This window comes from Camelus bactrianus, chromosome 35 (genome assembly GCF_048773025.1).
Source record: "Camelus bactrianus isolate YW-2024 breed Bactrian camel chromosome 35, ASM4877302v1, whole genome shotgun sequence".
In the NCBI taxonomy this organism is placed as follows: Eukaryota; Metazoa; Chordata; class Mammalia; order Artiodactyla; family Camelidae; genus Camelus; species Camelus bactrianus.
The window spans coordinates 19,759,435-19,770,581 of record NC_133573.1 but is presented as its reverse complement, the minus strand read 5'-3'; the positions used below and the strand labels follow the sequence as shown (position 1 = coordinate 19,770,581).

At 40.9% G+C, this 11,147-nt stretch overlaps 1 protein-coding gene and 1 pseudogene across 14 annotated transcripts in view; one reads left to right on the top strand and one right to left on the bottom strand.

Annotated features, from left to right (window-relative positions):
- KIAA1217 (KIAA1217 ortholog) overlaps nt 1-11,147 on the top strand; it is a 673,163-nt gene that overhangs the window by 492,952 nt on the left and 169,064 nt on the right. The window lies entirely within an intron of this gene.
- LOC105079237 (heterogeneous nuclear ribonucleoprotein F-like) lies at nt 2,464-4,457 on the bottom strand (annotated as a pseudogene).

Here is an 11,147-nt window from a genome sequence, read left to right as displayed (position 1 = left end):
ATGTATATGCATATATATCATTGGATTATGTAGTTAAAGGGAAATGAACATAAAACTATCATTTTTGGTTTTTAAAATGAGCAATAGTAAGGCAAGCTTGTATGCTAATGGTAATGATCCAGAGAAGAGTGGAGGGTGATTTTAGGAGGGAAGAAACTGAACGAAGGATTGCGATTTAGTGGAAGGGTTGGCCTTAGGAACAGAGCCAGTTTTTCTATCTTTACAGTAGGAAAGAGATAGTATTTGGGTACATTGATTTGGTGGATGAGGGTAAGGGAATAAGGTAGTTCTTGTCTGTCAATGACAAATGAGGGGAGGTGATCTGCTGAGAGTCAGAAAAGGATGTTGGAAGTTTGAGGAGAGAGGAAAACCTATGAAATAGATTGTCATCCTGAAAAACAAAAAAGCAAACTAATGAGGAAAGTGTGGAAGAATCGTTGAGCAGAGTTGAGTTCTCCCTTGAGATCTGTGGTAATGAGGTTAAGGTAAGACCATTAAGCAGAGTTGTGCGGGGTTTTGTCTTGTTTTTTGTTTTTTTCCCTTTCCAGCAATTTTAGCTGCTCAATTGCAAATAGTTAGTTAGGTTCAACCTGTATTGATTGCCTGGCTGGTGCAATGGCGGAAGAGAGGCTCAAGGTAGATGAAGATATTGGCAAGGAATTGATCATGAAGTTGGACCACAGAATCCAAACTAGGTGTGTTGAAGTGGAAGGAGGATTGGGATTGAAGGCTAAGACCCACGTGGGGTTGAGGAATCACTGGAAAGTGTTTCTGACTGTTTAATCATGATGCCTTCAATTTGACTGTGTGACTGTGCATTGTTTGAACTATGCCCTATATGGCCAACTGTCCTGAGGGTCCTTGACGGGGTGGGTGGTGGGGAGGACAGATGTCCAGAGGTCCAATAGCCAAGTTCTCATATCAGGGAAAAACTTGGGAGCATGATTTTCATTTAAAAGACTGTGTGAGCAATGTAATAGGTAGAAGTTTTTGGTTTTTTGTTTTTTTGTTTTTTTCATTTACCAGCATTTATTCAATTTGAGATTAGTAAATTTTTTTTAAGCTCAAATATTTTTAATAGATTTTTTAAAAAATATGTCCCTTTTTAAAATTTCTTTTTTACTCAGTTTAAAAGTAAATCACAAGTAGAGGTGAGGATTAATATTTAGTCCTCTGGAAATGTTTTTTTACATAAATCACATCCATTAGGAAAATTCAGAAAGTTCAAAAAGCATTTTAAAATATCCTGTCTTACAGGTAGAAATGTCTTTCTATTTTTTTGGGCATATTTTAGAAGAGTATTTATTACTTAATGTCTTGTCATTTTATTTTTCATGGTTGTACAATACTTGTGTTAATTTTTTAAATACATGAAATTATTATTGTTACTAGACATTAAAATCTCTTCACATGGATGATATGATGAATAACTCAGCAATGAGCCCCAGGAAAAGAGTATCTTAAGTCAGAAATATACCAATTAAAGGGGCCCTGACCTTCCCTGTGAAGGCTTTGTTGGGAGCAGTATTTCCATTTCAGCAAGTTTCAGGACTGTCTGGATGGAAGCACCACATGCAGACTTTGGAAACCTGGGAAGCTAAAGGGAACTTACTTTCTATCCAGCTTTTACTCCTTTATCTTTTCCATCAAGCTCTTCCATCACTAGAATACCTCTGTGGATGCTGTTAGATGTCCTAAGTTGTAAAGGTTCCAGTAAGTTATCAATTTACTCACCATATCTCCAGGATCTTGAAATTAACATCTTAGAGGAGAAAGCCTTAAATCACAAAAATTCTACTTGCTTCCTTCACCCCAACTTAAGTTAAAAAGAGTGCAAATGTTTTTTCTTATGGCAGAATACATTGATCTAGCTCATGAAGTACAAATCTTTGTGGTAGCCTAGTTTGAGAAAAACAGACAAAAGCTCTTTTATTTTTTTATTGTGAAAACGTCTTTTTATTTTAAGAAAAAAATTTAGTTAACAAAAAAATTTAACAAGTTTCACTTAGCAAAATACACCCGAAAGGAAATCACAGTACAAAAAGAGTTTTAAGTCAAGGCCTCACCAGTTCCTACAGTATTAGAAATGTGTCTCAATTTTCAAAACTAACTTTTTAAAAGCTTAAACTTAACCTAAAAGATTTTAAATGAAAATAAAATAGAATGAACAAACATGAGAAATGTTCCTGTTTCAATTAGGGGTGTAGTACCTTGAGGTTTCAAAAAAAAAGAGAGAGAGAGAGAGAAAAAAGCACACCTCCCCAATGTGTTCATGATGGTGTAAAAGATCCACATTTAACATACTTAAATCTACTTTACAACTCAGATAACATCACTCCAGAAGTACACTACCAAAATATTAATTGAGAAAAGCTGAAAATAGTTTTAGTTTACTCAATATCACATGCTAGAAGAAAGTTTGCGTGAGAAAACACTGAAGAGGTAATTTTTTTTCTTCCAGATTTCACAAACTCATGGTGCAAAACGGGCCCCACAGCTTCCTCTAGAGTAATAACTTCTTTTCACTGCTTGTTGGCTGCCTGTGAAATTTTGATTGAAATAACTCAAATGCTGCTACAAAACTAGTCGCACCCTCCCATGCTGTTCTGGACACCGTAGCCAGCCCCTTAACAGCCACTCACGGATTGGCTCTCAAGGCCACTGTAAGTGGACTGGGTTGACACCCCCATGCCATGCATCATCAGGCTGCTATAAGCCCCGTTGCTGGCCCCCGTTGTGGAATTCAAGAAAAGTTCTCTGTATCTGCTGCATGTTGGCCCTGCTTTTGGACATGGCCGCCACAGCTTCTTCATGAGTAGCAAACTCAGTATCAGCTTTACCCGTCACTCTTCCATCAAGGCCAGTCTCAATGTGGACTCTCACGGGGTTGAGCGGAGAGAAGAAGTTGTAAATGTCGTTATCCATGGCTTTGTAGGGCAGCCCCCTCATGTGGACACAGTGCCCAGTGGTGCTCTGGACAGTGAACTTGCCATCTCCATACCTGCGGTCATACATCCCAGAGAGACAGTAGCTGAGGTCTCTTCCAAACAGGTCGGTGGTGAAGCCGTAGCCATCGCTGAGGTCGCTGTACTACTCGTAGCCTCCATAGCCTGCACTGTAGGCTCCGGACCTCATCCTCTCCAGGCCTGCTTGTTTGACAATGCTGACGTACCTACTGGCTGTGCCGGGGCAGTCACAGGGCCCCGGTCGCTGCACTGACATGAACTTCAGAGGGGGATCCGAGTATGACCTGACTTCTTCCTGACTGCTCTTGAACACCTCGATATACCTGTGCCCTGTTCTCTCCTTGTGCTTCCCCAGAGCCTTCTCAGCTAACTCCTGGGAGGCAAACTGCACAAAGGCTTCCCCTGTAATCTTGCCCTCAGGGTCCACAGGCAGTGTGATCCCATTTGGCATGATTTCCAACCCTGAGAAGAACTAAACGATTTCTTCCTTGGTGCATCCAAATAGGTGTCCTCGAAGCCGCACAGAACCATCATTGGTGGTGTCGGCACTGTTTAGACCACTGTGCTTCAACACCCAACCCATCTCGGTTCTGTGGGACTTGAACACCTCAATGTACCGGTGTCCCATGCTTTCCCTGTCTTTTTTAAGGGCCATTTTTACATCTTCTTCTCATTCAAGCAACAAAAGCCTCACCACCCTGCCTGCCTTCTCTAGTGTAGATAAAATGAACGCCTGCGGCCCCATCCTAAATTGTGCAGGTGGAGAGGAAAGTCTGCACATCCTCAACAGAGCAGGACCAGGGCAGGCCACGGAGCTTGACCACAAAACCTTCACCTCCCTTGGGGCTCAACATCATGGACACTTGACAGGGTAGACGTCAGACAAGCTTGGGTGCCACTTCTTGTGGCTGAGAGAACAGTGAAGGATGCCCACAGTCAGAGACACTCCAGGTAGACAACGAATTATCCTTTCTCTCCAGTAAGACGCGGAGCAGTCCCACTTCCAAGACCGAGCCGGAGACAAAAGCTCTTTGTAACACAGACGGTGTGCTTCCCTAATTCATTTTTCCAGGGTGCTCTAACATTTCTCAGATCTAAAGGTGTGAAGGGCATGGTTACCAAAAACAAACAGAAGTGAACGACGCTGTGTTATTAAATGTCATGCTTTTTGATTTGTCGGCCATGTATTATCTCAAACAAAAACGGATTTTCCTACTCTTACACTTCGGCGTTTTCTCAACTGGGCTATCCACAGTATGATTTGTGGCGTTCTTGTTTTCCAGTAAGGAATGGAAATATAAATTGCTGTGTTTCCTTTCTTTCAAAATTATATGAATTAATACTGGTTCTCAAAATTCTTACACATAGGAAAGTTATAGCTGAAGTAGACTGGTGTTTTGTTGGTAACTAGGGAAGAGAGTGATGTGAAACAGCTGATGGTGTGTAAATGATGCGTAATAATTTAAGCAGAGTGAGGTGGTGAATTCTTGTCCACGGTAGAAATGTTTTGTGCATACCACTTTTGGATTTCCTTTCATTGGATTATACTTGTTTCTTGGTTATTTCAAAAGACAGCATAGGGGGAAGGGTATAGCTCAAGCGGTAGAGTGCATGCTCAGCACCCAAGAGGTCTCGGGTTCAATCCCGTGTACCTCCTGCAAGCGGAAATCAAAGAAGAAACCCAATTACCTCCCCCCCAGCAAACAAACAATACAAGCAAAAGACAGCATAAAATGGTTTTTGTTTGTTTTCTGAAGTTAAGATGAAAAGTGCAAACTCATTGCATTTATACTAGAAAGGATGCAAGCTAGTTGCTGTCTTCCAAATTGGCATCACTTCTTTGATGAGAACTAGCAATGAGATTTTAACAATCTTTCCCAAAAATGTCGTTACCTGTGTGGTTTTAAGTGGGCTTTTGTTATTTTATTACTTGCTGTAAAGTCCCCTTTCGGTATAAATTTAAGGGAATTGCTCATTGAGTCCTACATGCTTTCTATATTATTACGTATTAGGTGTTAATGCCTCTCAAATACTCTTTGAATATGTACTTTTGTTTTTATTCCCATTTTACTGATGAAGAACAGTGCACCGAGGATTTTTGTAACTTGCCTGGGGTCACAGCTCAACAAATGGCAGACCAAGATTGAAACTCTAGTTCCAGAGAATGTAATCTTAAATCCATGTTATATTTCCTTCAGTTTCAGCATTCTGGGACCTAGTGTCCTCCATCTGCTCCACGCTATGGTGGTACACTCCGTTCTGGAATGTTAGTCATTGTTGGGTGTGACCTTGTGACTCTCTGGGATCCAAACGGGGCTACTGAGCTGTAAAACAGCTCTATGAACAGACATGGCAGTGCCCTTATTTTTTATTTACTAGGAATAAATGAGTAATTGATATGTTAAGTTTTCAAATTTCCATGACCGTATCCCTTTTCCCCTCTTTATATCTACAAAAGGTCCTCAGGGACAACATAATTTATATATATATATATATATGTATATATATTTATATCTTTATCTGTTAATTTTTGAAACCCACAATTATTTATCTATTCATAGTTTATCTTATGGTACTGGCACATGTTACAACATGGACCTGTTTTGAAAACATTAGGCTAGGTCAAAAAAGCCAGTCACAGAGGACCACATATTTTATGATCCCATGTATATGAAATGTCCAAAATAGGCCAACCCAGAGATAGAAAGTAGACTGGTGGTTGCCTAGGGCTGAGAAAGCTGAGGGGAGATGAGAATTGTCTGCAGATGGGTATGGGGTTTCATTACAGAATGAGAAAAATGTTTTAAAGTTGAGTGCCATGATAGTTGTGCGACCCTGTGAATAAACCAAAAAACCATGAAGTTGTACACCTTTTTTTTTTACAATTAAAAAAAAAAACCTGTTTATTTATTTATTTGAAGTATAATTGATTTATAATATATTTGTTTCAGGTGTATAACATAGTAATTTAATACTTTTATAGATTATACTCCATTTAAAATTATTATAAAATATTAGCTATATTCCCTGTGCTAAATTGTGCACTTTTAATAGGTGCATTCATGGGGCATCAGGTACCATGATAATGGGCCTTTAGCGAGACAAAGAGCATGAAGAACATGCTCGGACAGCACAAAATTCAGTTTTTGTTCTACTGTCCAGGTTGCCTTTGGCAAAGGGTATTTAAGAATTATATTTGGTAAACACCTTTTCTACAAAACAAACTCTTTTCCCTTAGAATGTGTTGACACATTACTTAAATAAACAGGTCTACCATGAAAGTCCCATGTCACCTGTCCCAGCAGAAGTATCCTCAGATGCTTCTTCTAGACCATAGCAAGCACAGCAAGCATGAACTCATCCAGGTTTCTTTACAGCTTTTACTTCAAAATTACTGAGTGAACCAAGCAGTGGTTGACATTTTTGACAGTGTTTAATACACTATTGTAAACCCTGGGATTTGATATTCATCATCTGGGCCAAACTCCATGAGATTTCATAGTGATTGTTGTTGTTGTTGTTGTTGTTGTAATTGGTGCAGTAATATTTTTTATACTGATGTACTCAACTCAATAATTTAAAAGTATATTTATACATAGTATATTTTTGAAAGAGAGTACTGCATCTCATGAGCTATTTCTTCCTAGAAACCAAAGACTTCCTGATAATGATGAAATGTAATTCTGATGCTTGGAAAGAGATCTGGAAAATGGATGCTGCATACACATTATTTCTTCTGTGACCGATGTCTTGCCATCTTGGGTTGGAGTGTCCATGCATACCTCACTTTCTGGGAGCAGGATGCATGGCAATTTGTTAATCTTTAGACAATTGTTTCTCATTTTCCCTTTTCCTAGACTTTTTGCCAGGTTCGGCAAAGAAAAGGACATTGTAATCTCTCCAAATGTTTTCTAAATTTAACTTAAGTGAGTTTGAAGTCTAGAAGGCAACCAAATTCAATGCCCAATCTGGTGTAAGAGTCACCAGAAATCAGGAGTAGTCTTTGTCCCAGTGTGGGTCATCTTTCTAGGTTCTCCTGTCAAGGATTCCTCCAGGGTCCCTTCCCAGGTGATTCTCGTGTCTAAAGGGCAGAGCTCTTGTTGGTACCTTTCACAATACTTATCCCTTTATGGAACTGTAAGCAATCTTAGCCTGAGTCCCCCAGTCCTGTACAATCACACCTAAATGACACTGAAACAAATGACCTCAATGGCCTCTTTCTTCTGGAGGACTGACAGATACTCTTCAAATCCTATAGGATGTGCTCATGCTGGAAAGAACTTTGAAATTATTCATTCACTCAAGCTGGGCTGAACTTAATCCTTCTAAGAAAGGTAGCTGTCACGTTTTTAAGATGTTAACTGTATTTTATAATTTTGACTTTGATGTTTGTGTCCAACCTAAAACTGGTTTGAAATGGATTTGCTTTACACTAATGTAAACGTATGTCTTTCTTCCCCTGATTCTGGAAGTAATACATGTTCCTTTTAAACGATTGTCAAGTTAAGGCATTTTAAGTTTATTTCCTTTCTTCTTTGCTTGTGGCTTTGAAATTTAGACAGGATGGATTCTTATAAGACAGATGACTCTTAAGGAAGAGTAATTTTATCCTAACAGAATCACGTGGAAACTATCCTTTAAAAGGACGTATGGGAAAATACAAACTAATGTTTCTAGAATAAATTCTGTTTACATGGTGAAGGAAAACTTTTGAGTCAAAGTGATGCATTTAGATCCAGGTTGATCTGATGCCTGAACCAGCTTTGTGAAGCAAGTTTTCAAGCTTGGTCTCCTTATCTATAAAATAAACAAACATGTTTTTCTCAGTATTGTGTGGATTGAATAAAATGCTACATGTAAAAAGAATCTGATAGGAATCAGGTAAACATAGTAGCTTCTCAAATAATCATTTTCTCTCCCACACCTTCTTTGTGTCTTAACTTCTTTTTCTTACATATACTATCCCATTGTCAGACATCTCTTTATCAGCACAGCAAATATATTTCTTCTAGGTTATTGCAATTCATTGAATATGTTTTTCCCGCTTTTGGCCATTCCTACCTAATTTGGGGCCATTCAAATAAATGTTCATGTATAGTTCATCAGTTACAATCTAAATCTAAATTTTCAAGCTACAGAAAATTAGCCTTCTACGTGGAAAGAAATCCCATGCCATCATCCTATGTAAAAAGGATTTGTTTTCTTTGTGTCAAAGTAGTATATTTGGGGCTTGGCCTCAACCTTGCATGGACCTGTGGGATTACGAGGTTCAGAAGATAGTACACTCACAGGTGAGCCGATAGGCAGGAATGTTGCTGCCTATTTGTTTAATAACCAGGAATGAGGCCACGTGACTTACATGCATTTTCTAGTCTAATCTTCACAGCCCTCCCATGGGTGTCCTTATCCCTGTTTCATGAGAGAGGAAATGAAGGTCCTTAGAGGTTGATTAGCTCACTCAGGATGGCACTCTGAGAAAGTTCTAGACCAAGGCTGCACCTGGGCCTGCCTGAGACTTTTAGTATTTTCCACAATTTGATTGCGTTTAGGGGGCGTGCTTACAGGATGACGTCTTTAACACGCAGAACATCAGTATCCCAGCAAAGCCACGTTGGTTTGTCTCACCAGACAGTCTCTCCTCTCCTTTGTCTTCTCTCCCGCTGCCCTCTGCCTGCCAGGATGATGGGGTCATTGGTTAGAGTGCGTTAATCAATGTAGCTGATCCCATCATCACAGTGTCATGATGTCAGGAAACAGCCCTGCTGCAGGCTGTGCACTTCTCCATACAACGGAAGAGGAATCTGATCAGGACTTGATCTCCAAGCCATTGGGATGGGGAGGGAAGGAGGCCTGTCCGGTCGGGCCTCTGCCCTAGAGGAACATGAATTCAACCACAGGTGCTGTGTGGTTCCCTCCCAACCTCCATCTTTCCCTCCCAGTCTCCGTCTCTCCCTCCTATCCCTGAGGCTGGGCAGGGCTCCCCTGACCCCAGCGGAATGATTCCTTGTGAAGTTCACTCCTGGGAGCTTTCTTTGGCCTTAAACTGCCATCGAATGAACCCTCTCTTCTGTTGCTGACTATCTCACATTTAGCTGAATGTTCTTTTCTTCTGTGATGTCCGCCTCACAGGGACTCCTAGGATTCACTTGGAAACTATTTTCAAGTGAGCAGAAATACCTCAGCATTCAATCTAGCTTTTTAGTGCTGGGAATATTCTTAGAAAGAAAGAGTATGTGTGTGTGTATGTGTAAATGTGTCTGGCCCATGTTGTATGGAGATAGTTCTCTGTCAGATAATCCTAAAAGTACAAATCCTGTTCTCTGGATGCTTCACTCTTTCCTTCCCTGTAGATGTTGTGTTGTGCTCAACAGGCTGCCAAATCTGTATGGATTAGAGCCTTCTGCTCCTCCTGTCAAAATAACCAACCATCACTGTGCAAAAGAAAAACCCAGAAATGCATTCTTCCTGGGCTGAAGTGGGACTCAGTGCCCTGGCTTGCAAATGAACTTCCTGTTTCTTTCTAGAAGCATTCTGCCATCATATGTAACAGGATTCCCTTTTTCATGTCTTCTGCATGTAGGCAGAAATCTTTATGAAAGCTCAGTTAAGATGACAATCAGATCACTTGGGAGATTGTCATGTCCTCCTCTGTTCCTGAAACAGGGACTTTGAAAAGTTGTTTTTACTTAAATTTTCTTAAATCACTATCCAGAGTTGAGTTCTCCTTTTTCTTTCCTTTTCGGTGGAGACTTGATGTTTATTTCATTACTTCCACCTCTAGATTAAGTATAACTTCTCCCTTATCTGAACCCCACCCTCCTGGAAAAACTTAAGGAAATTGAATCAGGAAAACAAAGCCTATTTCCTTTCATCCTCTATGTCATATCCTATGGCTCTTTTAATATTTATTTTTATGAACTGAGGTTGTAGTTTTGATTTCCTCAATGTGGCTTTCAGAGCAAAAAGGATGAAACTGACATTCAGGAGATAGGATTTCCCTCTGGCTCTGCCACTTGTTACCTGGTGACTGTAGACAAGGCATTTAACTTTGGTTCCAATCTCTTAAGTGTGGGGGCTGCACTGGATGGCCTGGAAATTCCTTTTAGTGTCAACATTCCGGGACTCTGAAATAAAGCTAGCTGCTTAGAGTGAAAATATCCTTATTTGTTCCAAAAAATCACCCTTTATAATAATTAACGTTGTTTGAAGGGAGCACTGATACACAGATCTTGCACAAATAATTAAAATTTGAAGAAGTCTACCAGACTGTTCCTGCGGCATGAAATAACGCTCGAAGCATAGCGCGGTGGCCTGTTCCAGCAGTTAGCTTGTTTTTGAGACGCGCAACCCACTGCAGATGTCAGAGCGGCCTTTGAGCTCTGGGTACAAATGTGTACAAGGCCACAATCACAGAGAACAAGCACCACTGACATCTGGAATTTAGCCATAAATTCATCCCGAAAGTTATGAGTTTGGGATGAGCAGATACTAACTACTGTATACAGAGTAGATAAACAACAAAGACCTACTATATAGCCAGGGACCTATATTCAGTAGCCTGTAATAACCTATCATGAAAAAGAATATGTGTGTATGACTGAATCACTATGCCAGACCCCAGGAATTAACACAACATTGTAAATCAACTATACTTCAGTTTAAAATATGAAATGAATGCTTGGCACTAATCCTAAGCATTTCAATTAGAGAGACACCTGCCAATTTAGTGGGAGACTGTGACAACGGAAAGATGGCAGCTGACAGCAGAAAGAAGATTAATTTTTTTATCAAAAATTTAGATTAAGTCACTGCGGCGTGGTCGGACTCAGCGCATCCAGGTGCCCAGGGCGGATGGCCGAACCCAGAACTGGAGGGGAAGAGGAGAGGTCGATGGGCCCGAACGTCTGAGTCCAGCATTGCAGTTGGCACTAGATATCCACGTCCATGGAAGGATGAAGCTGCTGGGAGGCCTAGTAGGCTGCCCCAGGCTGGCCAGTTGCAGGATGAGGCGGCTGGGGCGCGGATCTCCCCATCCGGGGAGGGTTCAGAGGGCAGTGGCCGTCACCCTAGCCCGGGGAGTGAGGCTTGCCACCAGGGAAGGAGCTGGGCTCCACCACCGAGCTACCTGCTTGGCCCGGGAGGGGCGGAGGCTGTGAACCTCCGGACCGCTCCCTCTCGTAC